Below are 17353 nucleotides of genomic sequence, written 5' to 3' on the forward strand. Positions count from 1 at the left end.
ATTACAGTTCCACACATCTTAAAATGCATCCTTAAATTACCATACTTTTTAAAATGGATGTGTTTAATTGAAAGATTATACATCAGTTAAGAAAATAATGTTGTTGTTCCTGTATCTTGGTCTATTTAGCATGTGCGCATACAGGTGGAATGACGCCAGTGAATAAACTGGTGAATAAGCTATGTTTGGCATTACGTCATTTTTTAAAGAGAAACGACGCTATGGCCCCACGTGTTTACATGGAGAGTGGTGTGTGTATTCTGTAGTCTCGCAGCAGCCTCCACAGAGTGGGCGGTGTCCTCGTGAATTTCCGGAAACACTCGCGAGGCTTCGGATACGCACGCGCCTACACACCGATTTGCTGCATCTCCCAAATCCGTTAGAGCTGCGTCAAGCTAGCGCGAGGAACCACTTGAAATACGAGCAGTTAAACCTTTAAATATTCAACATAAAGTCACTCTTGAGTATTGTTGCTCTAATGTACAAGTCTGCCTATGTATTAATGTACAGCATGACTGTTATTTGCAGAGACGCGACTTGTAGTCTTAGCATTGGTTTTAGCTACCATGTGGTGGTCAGGCTAATTAGCTTCACCTGTTTACGTTCAATTCAACAACACTGCTGCCAACATACAAACATTTGCAAGCTGTAAGTTACACTTGACAAAAGCATTAATCTGTGACGTTCATGGGTTAGAAATGGCCTCAAAAGACAAGAACGTTTTGTCATAGTGGCCTTTTGCATATGTCAACGTTTATCCACTGCTATCAAATGTTTTGTTGTTTGTTTTTTGCATTAGACATCGTGGAAAAACTCAGTAATTGTATTTAATAATTAATTAAAGACCACCTAAACTGTATAGTTTAGGCATTCATATTTGTGCAACATTTAGCAGCTAGATCTTTCTTTAAAAATGTTTAATTTAATTTGAATACCCTTACTACTGTATAGGCTATGCACAAAAAGTGCTGTGTAGAAATTAAGACATGCACGTCTTTTGCATTAGCCTCTGTTAACAATATTGATATTGTTCTATAGTATTGTGTTATCTTTTATTACATGTGTTAATTAACCAATACAATACAGATACGCATTTAACGTGTAATGTTGGCATCCAACTGAACATAATTAACGTATTAACTCAAGCATTTTAAATTCAAGTTAAAAATGATTAAATAGCTGATTTCTAAAATGATTCAGGAATACATTACAGGTTCCTCTTTCTTAGTATATTGTGCCCTTGTTTGGTAACTTTAATTGCGACTTTTAATTTGAAATGTGAAACCGGAAGTGGTCAGTTCTCCACTACAGGCTGCAGCTTGACGCTCGTCAGGTCGACGGACGCTGCCTTGGAAACGACATAAATCCTGTCCACGCAGCTGGGTGGCCAACAGGGACCCATATTTACTCACTTCACAGGCTCCTCTGCCTCCTCCTCCTCTTCCATCGAGCTGCAGACATGGGCGAACCGAAATGAGATGCAGAGAAGGAGAGAAGCATCGGATTGAACCATTTAAATAGACAAGAAGAAGAAGAAGAAGAGACTTCAGCCAGGTAAGACTGATTGGATTTTAAAAATCCGTTTTGCATGTGACATGCCTTCTTTCATGGAGGGACGTTTGTTATTGTTGTTGCGTCGCGCACACACATGCAGAATTGTCCAATGCATCCTCACTAATGGAGAGCTTCATGATTACCAATTAGCGCCCATGTCTCTGCAGCGCCAATGCTCCTTCTCCATTTTTATCGTGACCGTGCTTTTCCAACGCACTGGTCAGGTGTGTCTCTGGTAACAACATGTCACCAGCTGGTTGTATGTGTCATCGGGAACGAGCTTTTTTGGATGCATGTCGACTAGATAAGAGAGCAGTGGGGCTTATAAGGGAGGTGTGTGGAGGATTAGTGTGTGATCCATTCTGTCTGCCGGTCAGTGCACTGCTAACATAGCATGGGTTTGGTTTAGAGATATGAGATGTGTGATTACTTGCACCTTATTCTATGTTAACAACACTACTGGTATCCAAATGCATCAAATCTTATGAAATCTATGTATTCGTTTTGATCTTGGATAAGTGATAGTAGGCCATCTTTCTATCATGGCTAATTCTGCTGTTGCTGCTCTCGGTGTAGCTCCTGTTGCTCACCTCTGCTAGTTGAATCTCTGTCCTCTGCTCTAATCTGAATTAAATTAGTCTTTGTTTTATGCTCCAATCCTTATACCTACATATAGTCGATGTTTTATGCTAAAACGGCCACGTTCAAATGGTACAGAGGCCTAACATGTAGGGGGGGAATCGAGATATCAAGCACTTGATTTAATTTCTAATCCAATATTTCAAGACATCCTGGTATTTAATGCAGCTGTGTATTAGCAATGTAATCATTATCATTGGGGGATTTGTCATATTTAATCAGTCAATTTTCAAGTATTTTCAAGCCTTATTTAGTTATTTCATTTGTGAGCATATGCCTACATTCTCTGTTTTAATAGTAATGTTAACTCAATATCTTCGGGGTTTGGACCACTGATCAGACAAAACAGGCACATTTTAGTTTGCCTAAGACTATGGGAGATTGTGGAAACCAGATAATCGATCAATTACCCCAAATGATCCGCAAAAGGGGGGTTAACATCAAAGCTGTAGTAGCACAATGTATGTTGTTTAGCACAAATGATTTCCTACACATTTCTCTGTTTCCAAGCTTTTTAAAGAACCGTTCCATTATTTCCGTATGTTTAAGAAATATGATGTTGTCACACGTAGGACAGCTTTGAGGTTTGAAGAGTTTAGTGACAATTGGGTTCTTTCTAGATGGCTCAAATAGATTTCACAGGGTAGTATGTATGTATAACTTCTCAAATGGTACCACTCCACTTGGGCGTACAAGTCAATCTAACTCAACACTAATTGTGTGTGTGTGTGTGTGTGTGTGTGTGTGTGTGTGTGTGTGTGTGTGTGTGTGTGTGTGTGTGTGTGTGTGTGTGTGTGTGTGTGTGTGTGTGTGTGTGTGTGTGTGTGTGTGTGTGTGTGTGTGTGTGTGTGTGTGTGTGTGTGTGTGTGTGTGTGGTGTGTGTGTGTGTGGAGTGTGTGTGTGTGTGTGTGTGTGTGTGTGTGTGTGTGTGTGTGTGTGTGTGTGTGTGTGTGTGTGTGTGGTGTGTGTGTGTGGTGTGTGTGTGTGTGTGTGTGTGTGTGTGTGTGTTGTGTGTGTGTGTGTGTGTGTGTGTGTGTGTGTGTGTGTGTGTGTGTGTTTGTGTGTGTGTGTGTGTGTGTGTGTAGTCATAATCTCGATTATTTGGGTCAATAATTAATATCACGATTATTAAAAACGATTATCCATTTATTTTAAAAAAAAAAAACAGTGTTTTATTAACAGTTGATTATCCTGAACTTTAAGAATAACTCAACTGAAAAACCAATAATAAAAAAAAATAATTCTAATAATAATAAAATAATCGTTTTATTTCGATTACGTTGTTTTCGTAATCGTTGGAAGCCAAAATCGTAATTGTGATTTAAAATACGATGAATTGAGCAGCTTTTTTTTTTAAGCGACTCTAAATGCACACTTCTCATTTATTCCCAAAGGAGTTTCTAGTTTTTTTTCTACCCTGCACAAAAACGTCTTCGGCTTAGTATTGATGCATTTGTAATGGGTTAAAGACACGGAAACAAGGACGTGTTGTTGAGAAAGCTGCAACAAAATGGGGTTCAACGTAGCTAATGTTGCATGCATCCCACTGTAGACAATTCATTTGGGAAACTTTTCGAATGAGAAGAACGTTCATCGTGAATCAACAGCTATCAGGTGGCTAGCTTTGCCAAAGTCTTTCCTGTCAAACACAGCGGATGATTCCAGAGGTTTACGGTGTGTTTTCACAGTGATCTGTATTTCAGGAGTCATCCGCACTCTGTCCCTGGGTGGAAGGCACATTATGCGTATGGGTTTTCCAGATGCATGGACGCTATTCCCATTCATCCTCCCCCCCCCCCCCCCTCTGGTTTGTTCCTCTTTGAACCAGATCTGCTGCATTCATAATGGGTTCCAGGTGAAGGGAAGTGGGATCTGATTGGAGTATGCAGACAGATCTCTGCCTCGGACACATGTTCAGCACGTCTCATGGTGGGCTAATGCTTTGAGTTAACTGAAGACACACGGCAGCCTCTTCACAGTGATGTGTGCACTTTAAGATCCACTCCGGGGCTGCTTTGAATAACCATCCGACAAATTGAATAGGATGTCATCATGAGTCTTTCATACAATATACTCCTCTCTGTTCCCATTACAAGTAATAGCTATATATAGAAGATGGTTACAATGAAAGCTGCTCAATATAGAAAATGGCCTACTCTGCTGTGATGAATGGGCTGAAAACACACTTCGTTAGCTTCATCATGCTAGCCAGGATCCTCTATAATCCATGTAATGCTGCAGTAAAGGATTAATTTCACTATGAATTAATCCACCAATGCTTTCCTCGATGAATCAATGAATTGCTTGAATCATAAAAGGTCAGAAAATTACAAATGTTTTTGAAAGTGATGGAAGCAACGCCTTATTTTGCCTCCTTTGTTTACTTCTGTTACATAAGGACATCACTGTGTAACACTTACGCCGCTATTGGCTAGCGCTCCAACACATTGTACGTGATAGGCTAAGGGGCGGGACATCTCTAAGCGGTTGACCAATCACAACAGAGCTGGCCAGCTAACCAATCAGAGCAGACTGGGCTCTGGTTTCAGACAGAGGGTGAAAAGAGGTGCCATGTCACAGAGACACTACATACTGATATACACCTGAACATCAGCAGGAGAGGACTCTTTAAAGTAGAGACACTACGTACTGATATACACCTGAACATCAGCTGGAGAGGACTCTTTAAAGTAGAGACACTACATACTGATATACACCTGAACATCAGCAGGAGAGGACTCTTTAAAGTAGAGACACTACATACTGATATACACCTGAACATCAGCAGGAGAGGACTCTTTAAAGTAGAGACATTACATACTGATATACACCTGAACATCAGCAGGAGAGGACTCTTTAAAGTAGAGACACTACATACTGATATACACCTGAACATCAGCAGGAGAGGACTCTTTAAAGTAGAGACTCTACATACTGATATACACCTGAACATCAGCAGGAGAGGACTCTTTAAAGTAGAGACACTACATACTGATATACACCTGAACATCAGCAGGAGAGGACTCTTTACAGTAGAGGCACTACATACTGATATACACCTGAACATCAGCAGGAGAGGACTCTTTAAAGTAGAGACACTACATACTGATATACACCTGAACATCAGGAGGAGAGGACTCTTTAAAGTAGAGACACTACATACTGATATACACCTGAACATCAGCAGGAGAGGACTCTTTAAAGTAGAGACACTACATACTGATATACACCTGAACATCAGCAGGAGAGGACTCTTTAAAGTAGAGACACCACACACTGATATACACCTGAACATCAGCAGGAGAGGACTCTTTAAAGCAGGAATGTAAGAGGAAGCATTCAATGGCCCCCCTAAACTTTTCTAAACTGTAAGTAATGTAGAAACCGGCTCCAAAGCATATTGGATTGCATGCTTTTAACCGTTAAAGACACGGCTTTAAACGAAGCTTTCTGTATATTCCAAGTGTTTGAACTCGATCACCATTTCCTATTCCTTCCTTTATATCTGCGTCTGCCCGGGTCCATTTATCATAAAGTTACTTCCGCCTCACAGACAGGAAGGGGAAACGGTTCTGCGTTACTGCTGTCAGGGAATATATATGTTCTGAAGCCCCGCTGGGATCGCAGCCCGGCTGAGTTCAGTATCAACGTCCTTCCACCTGGCCGTGTGGCCCGGCTGCTCTATCTGGCTTTTGTTGTTTTATTCTCGCTGTGGGTTGATGCAAAGTGCAAGCCAGGCCAGTCTATTGACGACACATCTGTGTGGGGGGGGGGGGGGTCACATCGTACAATGACACTGATCAGCTGGTACCTCAATCTGCTGCTGCTGTGTGTGTCCTTTTGTGTCTGTCTGTGTGTTGTGTACCAAAAGGTATTATTTATTGCTGCTGTGTGGGAGTGGTTTTTCTCTGAAAGACAAACATTCTAAATCCTGTCGCTCAACATCCTTCCTTCTTCTGTTATTTATCCTCAAGCTCCAAAAGATTGGTGGAGTGTTGAAGTATTTTTTAAGGCTAACCTGAAATATAGTATTGCAAGGGCTCCCTCGACAGAAATATTTCAGATTGAGGAAAATAAGATCTTTGGAAAACACACTTTTGTGTTAGACGTTTTGTTCTGCAGGATAAATAGCTAACGTTAGGCCTCAAACAACTGCAGCACGGTCACATGACTTCACGTCACCACCGCTAAGCTAAAGGCGGCTAATGTTGGCGTGATGACGTTTAGCCATCTTGTTAGCCACCCAGCGTTTAGGTGAGCTTCAAACATCCACACATTTAGAGACATTCTGGTCAAATGTTATCTGTTTAATATCATTGAGTTTGAAAAGAGTATTTTACACGGATGACAGGCACAAGAAAATAACATAATAAAAAACCATGCCGGTAAACATGTCAATTTACCAGAAAAATTGTACAAATTCCAGTCAAAAAGTATATTTGAACCCTGGATCTTGGTCGATAATGCTGCCTCTCGGGATCAGTTGCTTTGGACAGTGATTGGCTGTTGACATGCAGGTGTTTCCAGTGGTTTTGCCTGGAGGAAGCTATCGAGCCGTCATTAGCCTCAAGCTTACGTGTGTGTGTGCTGAGTGTGTGTGTGTGTGAGCTGTGTTAACCACTGTGATTAACACAAGGGCAATGTAAATGGACGACCTTATCTTCAGCACATTTCCGTTATTGATTCCTGTGGTGAAAGTGTGATCTCTCTTTCCACACGGAGGTCAGGGCTAGCGTCAGGGCTAGCTTCAGGGCTAACTTGCACTTCAGTGGAGTGGATGCTTGCAGACCCTCAAACCCACAGGACTCTTAAAACTTTTGGCAGAAAGATTATCCGTCCTCTGGTCAGAGCCTCCCTCGCTGCTGCTCAGCTTGGATTTCACTCAAGTTTCAATCCTCACTTCCTGTGAGCGGAGAACGGCTCCAACTCCGCAGCAGGATTTCATTCGGACAAAACGAGCAAATGTGTGGTTTCTGTTATTGGCCTTTTTTTGAGGCAGCCGTTTTTTAACACTTCTTTGCTTCAAATAGTTTACTTGGATGTAGTTTGTCTCTAAGTCACAAGGGATTAAGTTACACCTCCTCATTCATTTCAGCTTGTTGAACCATATATACTTCAATATGTCTCATCAAAGATATTGCCATACCATTAATACAGTGGCAGCTCTCCTTTAACATCTCTAGGGGTTTGGTATTAGGCGATATTGGCTTTTTATTTGATTTCTGTGCCACTGCGATTAACAACTTTGCTTTAGACAAGCAAAAACAGACATTCCTTTTTAATTAAAATACTGATTAATATTGTGCTATAAAAGGACAAACTATGTGAATCTCATAAGTGTTAATTGATAAATTCACGGGAGAAATTGTGGAGCATTTTACATCTCCTATTGCTATTCAAGGGTTTTTTTGGTGGTCCAAAACATTCAGTGTTTTTGAAACATTTGACATTTTTTGGTGAAACAGGCAGATGATATAAGATTGTTTATTTTCAGTCTTGGACAAGAACCAGTCCAACACTCTGCTTCTTACTGGTTTCTTTGTTGACTGGGAGCAGGGAAACTGGGACACTGACACATCAGATCACAGCTTTAATGTGAGCCAGTGCCCCACCGTCCACCAGTACATCCAGTTAGAAGTGTGTGTGTGTGTGTGTGTGTGTACGTGTGTGTGGGTGTGTACGTGTGTGTGCCAGGTCACATGGTTCTGCCGGATGACTTGTTGCAATCGTGCTGAGGTCGACACATTTTAATTGTGAGGGACGGGGTCGCAGAGGGGCACGGGGAGAGTTCTCATAACACACACACACACACTCACACACACAGAATAGGGCCTGAAACATTGCATTCATTCTGTGCCTGACCTGTTCACTAACCACATGAGCAGAGTGGAATAAAAAAAGCAATTTAGTGCGGATAATATTCAATATCTCTTGATCCGACCCATTGATGTCTCGCTTTCTGTTCAACAATACATTCCACTTGTTGACTTAGCTTCTTATCTGGCGTTACATGTGAAGGGCATCTGTCACAGCACGGCTTGTGGAATGTCTTCCCCCGAACATATCAGCTCAGAAATCAGACCGTCCTTGAACGCATCATCAAGAGGAGATTTAAAAGTGTCCCCTGCACACCAATGCTGGACCATAGCATTCAAAAAGAGATAAGAAGACTATAGCTAGGAAATGCTCTTTGATGGATAGCCTAATGATTTTGTTTTGTACTCTTGTGCGTTTAGTCGCACCAAATGGCTCGTAGAAAAGGTGCGCACTAATATGAAGTATAGTTAATGAGCTGAAACAAGGAGAAGTTATGCAAAGGAGGGCGAGGCGGCTTCAAATGGAGATTCTATGAATCGACACGTCACTAAAAGATCATCTCCTCACTATCATAACAGCTGGGTAACATTGACTGATTGTTATTTAATGTAAGACTAATAAAGAAGCACACAGGTGTTACAATCACTTGAGTTGGTTGAATTCCCAATGTATTGAGGCCAAGCTGGATAATTGGATCGTAGCTAGGGCTGCTCGATTATGGCAAAATTCATAATCTCGATTATTTGGGTCAATAATTGATATCACGATTATTAAAAACGATTATTCTTTGACTTTGAAAACATCCATTTATTGGAGAAAAAAAATGTGAACAGTGTTTTTAACAGTTGATTACCCTGAACTTCAAGTAGAATTCAACTGAAAAACCAAAAACTGTAATTTAAATTTATTTCTATTACGTTGTTTTCGTAATCGTTGCAAGCCATAATCGTAATTGCGATTTAAAATACGATTAATAAAGCAGCCCTAATCGTAGGCACTTTATTTGTGGTAAACCCCACCCGTCTAACACGCAAAGTAGCTCAAAACAAACGTCACTAATGATTATCAAATACCTTTTGACTATCAGGACGATGACGGAGTTACTGTGTGCTTGTCACCGTGCCTCGGGCTCTTTTGCGTCACATGTTTTATTCACCGTTCATTAAAGTGGCTGTTTCATAATACTTCATCTGCATTCACCCTCAGTGAAGAGGTACTGCACACACACACACACACACACACACACACGTCACAATGAAGAGACTGAGACTTCCTCGCCTCGATGTAAACTCTCTTGTCTCTCTGTCCTCCTCCGATGGCTTCATTATCCAGCCAAAAATGAAAAATACTTCCAAAGAAACCATGACAACAACACAGCTCACTGCCGCTTCTTCCAACAACAACAAAAAAAGATAAGTAGAGGAAGCGAGAGTAAAAAATGTGTCTGGTCTCCGTTTTGCATAATGTGTTTTTAGGGAGGATTAGTGCTAAAAAAAGGGGGAAGGGCCAACGTGTGATCATTTTGTACAATGGCTCCTCACCCAAGAGCATCAACAAATGCAGACATCAAAGAGAGAAGCTGCAGCGCGGGGGGGGGGGGGCGTGAGGGGGATGGAGTTGTAGGATTTTTTTTAGGAGAAAGGAGGCCAGCGTGTTGGGGGCGAAGATGTGACTGAATTCGTGGCGCTTTAAATTGCAATGATGGGTCTGGTTTCCTGACATCAAACACAACAAGGCGGCTTTGTAAAATATGAAAAAATACCATTGAAGTGTTTCTTTTGTATCGGCTTTGTTCATTCGCTGATGTCTTTTGTTGTTCTACATTTGGCGTGCGACCAAGCATAGCAAAAGAGGAGATTAATCCTGAGTCGGAATAAAACATCAGCTCCGTTTCCCCGCGTCGTCTCACTCGTGTTTTCATAGCTGTTCGTTCACCGGCTGTCACTCAATGTTATACATAGAGAGGCGAAATCACGCCCATCTGCTTCCGCCCCATTGAAGTCAATGGGGAGAGAAAGATTATCTTTCGATCCCGTTTGAATTGTGCCACGAATTACACATATGATGTTTGTCAATCTTAAAAAATCATTTCCATGTCAAAAAAGTCAGTTTGTCGTAAAACTGTTGAAATATAAGACTATGAAAAATACGTAACTAGAAAGACTACAAATCCCAGAGTCACGTACATTAACGTTACACATTACACTCGTGTTACTCACCGAAACCTTGTATAGCCGGTCCCGCATGCTGGCTCTCACGGAACCGACTAACTCCCCTTGTGTGTACAGAAACCTGCAGGTCCGCTGCAACTCTACTGCTTTTAAATCCAGACTAAAGACTTTTCTTTTTGTCGCTGCTTTTAATTGAACTATTCACATCTTAAACTGCACTGTAACTTTTATCCATGTATTTTTTCTTTTAATGTTTATTTTATTAGCTTTTCTTTTTAATGACTGATTTTAAATGCCATTTTCTTAATGTCTTTCATTTTTTTGTAAAGCACTTTGAAACACTTTGTGTTGAAAGGGGCTATATCAAATCAAGTTTTATTTATATAGCACATTTATAAACGATTTTTGGTCGAGCCGAAGTGCTGTACATATAATAAAAATAGCCCATAAATAAACTTGCCTTGCCTTACAGCTCTCAACATGCCCAGACTTGGAGTGATTTTCACCTCGTTTAATACTTTTCACTTCATTCTGAAAGAAAGAGGGGAAATGTTTCAACGTGACGGCCGTCTTGGTGTGTGGTACGAGACGGGAGTTGTAGTTCATTGAGTGGTTTCACACAAAACAAAGTGTTACTTCACAGTTACGACACATTTTAATTTTTTTGACTTACAAAATAAAAATTGTAATTGACAAACATCATATGTGTAATTCGTCGCACAATTCAAACGGGATCGAAAGATAATCTTTCTCTCTCCATTGACTCCAATACATGCTTTTTCAGAAATAAGGTCCCATGGAGGTCCCCCGGAAAGGGAGGGACTTCGCCTCTCTATACATGCATTTCAAACTGCTTGTTATCTCATCCATAGGGTGCCAGAGCAGTGAGGTTTACTTGACCCTGAAAAGCAGCGAGTGATAGAAGAGTTGAGACCTTGACAATATTAATACTGTGGGTTTTGAAATATTCTATAGTTTTCAGGTCTGGCAAATGTGAATCTAAGGGGATGAAAACAATCGTATATATCTCCAAATGTAAGGGAATGTTCAGATTTGTTTATATATGTGGAGTTGAATGAGGTATTTATCCATGGTCAGCAGCACTTGAAAAAATGCAATACATGCAAACAAAGACATTTTCAACTACGATCATTATATGCATTATTCAGACGATAAACCTGTTTTCAGTGCATCGTATCCAAGTATGTTGTCTTTAAAACTAGCACAAATGAAAAACTGAATCCAATCCTTTATGGAAAACAATAGGCCAATCTTCAGTAGGCGTTTCCTCGCACATCAGTAGGAGCCTCCATTGTGCCGCTGCCTTTCATTCATTTACATTAACCAGTGACCCAATAACCCTCTTAATTATACGTTCTCCTTCCAGTGTTATTCTTAGCATCCATACGCGTAATTTCCTTATTCACACATGAGCTACGCTGCTTCGTCTAATTAGTCTTTACACATTACTGTACTATCAGAGAGTTGTAGAAAAAACACATTCAAGCACTTTACTATCTTATAAAGGCATACGATTCACTATGAATGAATACAGATAAAGAAAAAAGACAATGTTTTAAAGGTCACCTATCATGCTATTTCTAGGTATTAGCATAGGTCTCAGATATATAAAGATATATAAAAAACATGTCTATGAAGTGTTTTGCTCAAAATACCAAACAGATCACCCATTCTCGCCATGCCTCATATCCCTCTGTTTCACTTCCTGTTTCAAAAGTGCTGATTCTGGGCATAACGGCCCGTCCACACGGCGGCGTGCGTTGAAGCTTCAACGCTTCTGTCCATTCACTTTGAATGGGGTGACGTCTCGCTTTACAGAACTGCATTGTGGGAGCTTTGCTTTGCTCGCGTTGCTCGCTTCAAAAGTTGAGCAATGTTCAACTTTTGAAGCTTCGGCGGAAGCGTCAGCCAATCAAATGATATGCCAGTACAAGCTCTAGCCAATCAAACAGCGTGCTTGTGTGTCCGGGGCGGGAGATTCATGTGATTGGTCGAGTTTCAGACAAGCTCACCGGCAAGCTTCAACGCACGCCGCCGTGTGGACTCTGCGTAAAGCTTTAACAAAATAAAAAGGTGGGGGCTGAGCTCATGCGGGACCCGGCAGCTACTGTCTAAACTAAATGCTGCCGTGATGAAACGCCATATCATGGATTATCAAGGATTGTCTCTGAAACAGTCTGGAGCTCAAAGGCTTTCTCTCTTGCCGGTTATACCACAAGGTGAGTTCCTTTTTACTTCCTGCTTCTTCACACACATGCTCTCCAGTACAGGTTAGCTCTGAGTGTTAGCGATGCTAATGTAAACACCGACCATATTACGTCCAAAACAGTCGGGCATTGTTTCTGATAGCAACGTTTCTGATTGGCCCGTGGGTCCACATTTCAGATATGACGTCATATCGGACGCAAATCTGGATCAGCTCCGTTGTTCCCCGTTTTTAGAGATTTGGGTACGGAGGAAAAGAGAGAGGGCTTTATTTACTAACGCTGCGTGAGTTCCCTGACACACCGGGGATACATGTTGATGTATAAAAGAAATCACAAAGTGCATTTTGCATGATAGGTCCCCTTTAAAGGTAACTCATATTGAACATATGGAAGTCTTTCTTTGTTTAAGCAGCCTGCTGGTGCTTCACATTGAGTTCTTTATTGAAAATTATGTTTGTAAATTATCGTTATTTGCAACCGTGGAATCGTCTTAAAAGAGACCAAGACATGAATCGGATGTATTCATCTGATTTCTGACTAGGAATCTTTGTATTACATTTTTTTTTATGTGTAAATCACAGTCAGAAAGTGCAATGTGATAATTCACATCAAGGCGTCTTATTCCTTTTTCTGTTTCTAAAAACTTGAGATATCGTCACCATGATCTCTGAGTCAGGCTTTTATTCCACAAACCTCCATTACACAAACTAATGTTTCCTATAAGCTGCACATATACATGCTTCCTCACATTAGCTTTCATGCTAATTTACTCTATGCTGCTAGCTGTCTCATAAGCAGGAATATAAATTGGTCCTTAGTGCAGTTTCATCATCTCGTTATATCGGCTTTAAGAATCAGTGCTTGTCATTTCCATTAGTTACTGTAAGGCTAATTAGCTGTGATTATACTGGGGGGGGGGGGGGGGGGGGTGTGTGTGTGTGTGTGTGTGTGTACTTGTGGGGACCTAAATCTGTTCACAGTCACGTGTGGGGACTCGCCTCCCTTATGGGGACAAAATGGAGGTCCCCATGAGGGAATCATTAATTTTAGGGTGAAGACTTGGCTAGGGTTAGGCATGTGTTGGTTAAGTCGAAATGCATGTAAGTCAATGTAATGTCCCCTGAAGTGATGTTTACATGGTGTGTGTGGTGTAATTCTCTTTTATCCATCTGTCTCTCACTAACACGCAGTCCTGTATTTTTAAAGCAATCCACATGCAAAGACGGAACATAATTCTACTTCATCATAAGCCCAAACTTGTGCTTTATTCAGGATAAATGCCTTTTTTAAAGGTAAAACAAAAGGTAAAAAGTGGTGCTTTTACATGAGTCATTGTGGAGAAACACAGTTCTACAGGTCTGTTGATGATGTAACTATTAAGTAGACATGGTGTGAGCACATAGTTAATGGCTGCATGTGTGCACAGTTTCAGACCAGACTAAGTCTAGCAACATGCCCCCCCGGGGAGATGGCTGTAAATCCCAATCTGTTGGACGTTTGTCCCGACATCTTCCTCTGCTCCTCACAGGAAGACTGCTTTGGATCAGAAGCACAGAGTCTGATCTGATTACTGTCGTTATATACCATCAGCCAGTGAGATTCAGAGGAGTGTTACACACAGCCGTGACCAAGAGCTGAACTGTGGACGGTTTCCCAGACGATGAGTGATGTCATGGCCATCTGTGTGCTGTGAAGGCATCCTGCGCTCAGGAAGTGGATCCTGTAATAATCTCTAAAATGATCTCTTATGTAATGGTTGTGTTAATGTATAGCTCAGCCACTGGAAGTCTTCAGCAGAACATAACCAATGTATTTAAAGGTCCCCTATTATTAAAAGTTTGGCTGTGTATTGAGATGTCACTTCCTGGATAGTTATCTCATTCAAAGTTGTGTTTTAGGCTCTACTCGTATCTCATACATTTAGCTTGTTCCTGTGTATCTGATTATGACTTTAATAAGGACTTTAATGCTTGAATTAGTGCGAAAACCAGGAAATGAATTAGCATGTTATCACTTCCCTTGTCTTGTCAACGTTTTTTGCTTCAACGTGCTTTTGGTTAAACATCTGAAATCTACATAACACCTAATCGCTAGGCCTGAATTTATATGAGTGATATTGATCTCGTTGTCTTACTGTCTGCACATTTTTAAACTTAGAAAGGGCTTTACCTTGTAAAATAACTTTTTGTTTTACTTGTCAAGGCTGTTAGAAGATGAAATAGTTTTGTTAGCTTTATAGTATGTGCCAACTAGTGACGCAATGCGACAAACTGCAGAATGCTTCCTTCTCTTCTCAACATGCCTCTGACAGATGATTTGTGCACTTCTCTCTGCAGTGTCCTTAAAGTTTCCTCTGGTTATAAATCTTTGATCTGAACTTTACTTTCTGGGTTCCTGAAAAGATCCTGTGTTGCTGTCTCCGTTCCCTAAACGCTGCGGTGTTGTCTACGGTGTCAGACGGCACTAAATCCTCCTGAGACCCGCTTCACTTTTACAGTTGGTAGTTGTAGTTTCTCACGGGGGTGTCCTGCCTCCCCCCCTCCTCCCTTTTACCTCTCTCCTCTCGTTCCCTCTCTCTGCGTCTCTCTATTTTCAGAGTGTTGCGCCTGAGTGCCACTTTCAACAAGCGGAGCGGATTCCTCAGCGTTGCCATGACAGCGTTCCCATGGCTCCACAACACTTTTTGGCTCCCCTCCTCGCTCTCGTTAATCTTCCTCTTCCCCCCCCCCCAAAAAAAAAAAAAAATTGCTTCATCCAAAAATGTGATTTCAGGACTTACAGTGTGTTACCTTTAGCTTCTGGAGAGGATCTGTTTTCATTCTCACAGGTCTGCAGGTCTTTGCTTTTCATTTCCTGTGGGAAGGATTTCACATTTATTGCAAAGTAATTGAAGTTAGTGACATTTCTTATCGTCCTAATCTCATCATTTCCCAGGAGGTTATAATATAGATTTTAAAGATGGGTGCTGGTAACTACAGTAAAGATCACATGCATGTCAAAAGAGGTTGATAGTTTCTCCTCCTTGACCCTGCTGCACTTTAGGGCTGCTCGATTATGGCAAACATCATAATCTCGATTATTTGAGTCAATAATTGATATCACGATTATTAAAAACGATTATCCATTTACTTTGAAAACATCTATTTGTTGAAAAAAAAATGTTGAACAGTATGTTTTTAACAGTTGATTACCCTGAACTTCAAGAATAACTCAACTGAAAAAATTAAATAAATAATCGTTTTCTTTTGATTATGTTGTTTTCATAATTGCGATTAAAATACAATTAATTGAGCAGCCCTACTTTATAATATAAACTCTGTCTTTTTTTATCATAGGTGAATGCGAGGGACTTCTTAGCGCAATTTGATATCTTATAAATGTCCCAAACTGTCACATAGGAGGTGTTTGACAATTATATGCATTGTTTAGTAGCTTGTTCTCTTTGGTTGACAAATTCCATTTAAAAGTATTTAAAATATAATAGACCCCTCTTCCAAAAGGCAACACAGCCCGATCTCTTGTGATGTTTAACTCAAAGTATTTCCACACATTTCAGTCCATTTCTTTACCGTCATTAATCCAAAGGATTCATGGTTTGGGTGAAGGGTACATGCAGGACTCGAGTAAATGTGTGTGGGTGTGTGTGGGTGTGTGTGTGTGTGTGTGTGTGTGTGTGTGTGTGGTGTGTGTGGGTGTGTGTGGTGTGTGTGTGTGTGTGTGTGTGTGTAGCTCACGCACCAACATCCCCCTCACACACACGGACAGCAACACACACTTACCGACTTTAGATGGGGAATACTCACCGAGGAGTTGAGATACCCACCCTCACTGATTTATTAATGAAAGCAGGTGGAGCGAGAATACACCGGAAAGAATGAAAAAGTGGGGAGGGGTCGCACAACGGAGACAAATAAGAGATGAAGGGCAGCGATGAGGAGCAGCGTGCATGTTTTATTAAACAGTCGGGGTGTTGGATTATTTACTGCAGCTGGCTCATACACACACACACACACACACTCTCAGGCAACATGCTTAAGACAAGGCACTACTGTATGTGACATTTTTGTGTAATTGAATGTCAGGACACATTAGAGGAAGGAAGAGCAGGAGGGACGTAAAGAGGACAAACTTGCCACTTTCTATCACGTGTTGTTCAGTCTGGACAAACACACTAATGAGCATGTGAACACACACACACACACTTGTTTGAGCAATTACTGAGTTTGCCTTTGTTTACCTCCATTTTCTTGGCTTGGTTCTCCTCTCATTCTGGAAGTATTCATTGTGCCAGAGATTATATTGGAAGCGTGGGAGAGAGCGTGAGGACGGCTCATTTCCAGAGAACTGACCCGTAAACACACACCTTCCACACGCACGTATGCAAACAGTGAGCACACACACACTCTCAACATCAACGAGCGTGTCCCACTTAGAGTTAGCTGTGTCCTGTCCGTCAGCAGCTCTCCCTCACTTGTATCCAATTCCTCTTCCTCAATTCCTCTCCGTGTCGGTCATGATGATAACTTCAAAAAGCATGTTAAATGTAACTACGGTTACATTTAATGCAAAATCGACTTAAATTGGATTTCATTGGAAGGCTTTTTGATAATAGTGTATCGTGCAATATTATTCATATAATGCAGTGTTTCTCAAACGTTTTCATACCAAGGCCCCTAACCAATACAAAAACACTCCTAACACCTAACTCCACAAATATCCAAAAACACATCGTTTTTCTAGAACAGATTACAAATCGCCTGAAAATGGTACAAACAAGGGGCAACATGTGTGACGAAGGTGTTGCGCTGGGCTATGTCATGCAATCGAAAGTGAAACGTAACCTCGCTCCATTGCGGAGATATTCTTATGAGAGTGCGGAAAACTTAAATGTATTTATTTATTTCAAATGTTACCAATATACTCACGGACCACTAGGGGGCGCTC

General features: G+C 41.1%; 1 protein-coding gene across 1 annotated transcript in view; it reads left to right on the forward strand.

Moving 5' to 3' along the window:
* Positions 1–1305: 1305 nt before the first annotated feature.
* Positions 1306–17353, forward strand: part of LOC117541521 (wiskott-Aldrich syndrome protein family member 3-like) — a 36393-nt gene continuing 20345 nt past the window's right edge. Inside the window, exon 1 of the mRNA XM_034208704.1 lies at positions 1306–1554. The gene's annotated coding sequence lies outside the window, so the exon portion shown is untranslated. The remainder of the gene's footprint in view (positions 1555–17353) is intronic.

This window comes from Gymnodraco acuticeps, unplaced genomic scaffold (genome assembly GCF_902827175.1).
Source record: "Gymnodraco acuticeps unplaced genomic scaffold, fGymAcu1.1, whole genome shotgun sequence".
NCBI classification, from domain to species: Eukaryota; Metazoa; Chordata; class Actinopteri; order Perciformes; family Bathydraconidae; genus Gymnodraco; species Gymnodraco acuticeps.